Source organism: Octopus bimaculoides, chromosome 28 (assembly GCF_001194135.2).
Source record: "Octopus bimaculoides isolate UCB-OBI-ISO-001 chromosome 28, ASM119413v2, whole genome shotgun sequence".
NCBI lineage: Eukaryota > Metazoa > Mollusca > Cephalopoda > Octopoda > Octopodidae > Octopus > Octopus bimaculoides.
In genome coordinates, this window is record NC_069008.1 from 5,730,950 (window position 1) to 5,732,264 (window position 1,315).

The window sequence follows — 1,315 nt, forward strand, 5'->3', positions numbered from 1 at the left end:
AGCGTGGCCGTTTTCGTGCGGGTGACACGTAAAAGCACCCACTACACTCTCTGAGTGGTTGGCGTTAGGAAGGGCATCCAGCTGTAGAAACTCTGCCAAATTAGATTGGAGCCTGGTGTTGCCATCCGGTTTCACCATTCCTCAGTCAAATCGTCCAACCCATGCTAGCATGGAAAGCGGACGTTAAACGATGATGATGATGATGATGACAGTTGTATAAAACCTTGTTATCTAAACTTGGACTGAATGTCATTTGTTGCACCAACGCACATGCAGCTTAACACAACACAGACAAGAAAACTGGATGCATGTTCGACTCCTCACTAAAACGGTGACTCCAAAAGAAAGAATAAAATGCTTCTTATGTGTTGAGTCAACATTTTTCCTGTCTCTTCTTACCCTACATCTTTTTGGTCAGTTTTCCTAACAATTTCAGTGGAGCTATTTCTTTTCCTTTTGAATGCTGCTGTCTCCTTCATCTTCCCATAGGGGTCATATTTTTTATTACCCACGAGGGGCTAAACATAGACGGGGACAAACACCATCGGGGAACTAAAATTATAGAATGGAGGTCATGTGACAGTGCCGCCACATATAGCAGCCATGTGCAGTAAAGTTCTTCCTCACTGCTACAGCTGTCATGTTTAGTACTCTACATACAATCTTGCTTTCCTCCTCTTCCTCATTCTCCTGGGTGATCTATCGTTTTTCACACTGATATTTTTCTATCAGTCTACATTCCTCAACATCACTCTTTTCCTCTCTGCTCCTTTGTACTTCACGCAAGTAAAGGTATACTTTGCCATGAATATCTAATCAGCTCAACAGCAACTTAACATTTTGCTCAGTGCATTTGCTTCTGCCTTGGTTACCCAGTTGAAGGATTTGATAACAGATATGCCACAGGATGCAACTTGGCACCTGTGCCCAGCGTCGCCTTCCTGGTACTTGTGCCGGTGGCACGTGTAAAGACATTCAAGCGAGATCGTGACAGTTCCGCTGGACTGGCTCCTGTGCGGGTGGCACGTAAAATACACCATTTTGAGCGTGGCCATTGCCAGTACCGCCTGACTGGCCTTCGTGCTGGTGGCGCGTAAAAGCACCCACTACACTCTCGGAGTGGTTGGCATTAGGAAGGGCATACAGCTGTAGAAACTCTGCCAAATCAGATTGGAGCCTGGTGTAGCCATCTGGTTCACCAGTCCTCAGTCAAATCGTCCAACCCATGCTAGCATGGAAAGCGGACGTTAAACGATGATGATGATGATGATGATGTTCATCGCAGGGCATCTTTTTGGCCGAGCGCCACTTCCAG

At 46.2% G+C, this 1,315-nt stretch overlaps 1 protein-coding gene across 2 annotated transcripts in view; it reads left to right on the forward strand.

The window, feature by feature from the left end:
• Nucleotides 1–1,315, forward strand: part of LOC106880981 (zinc finger protein 91-like) — a 21,113-nt gene that overhangs the window by 7,815 nt on the left and 11,983 nt on the right. The gene's annotated exons all lie outside the window — the stretch shown is intronic.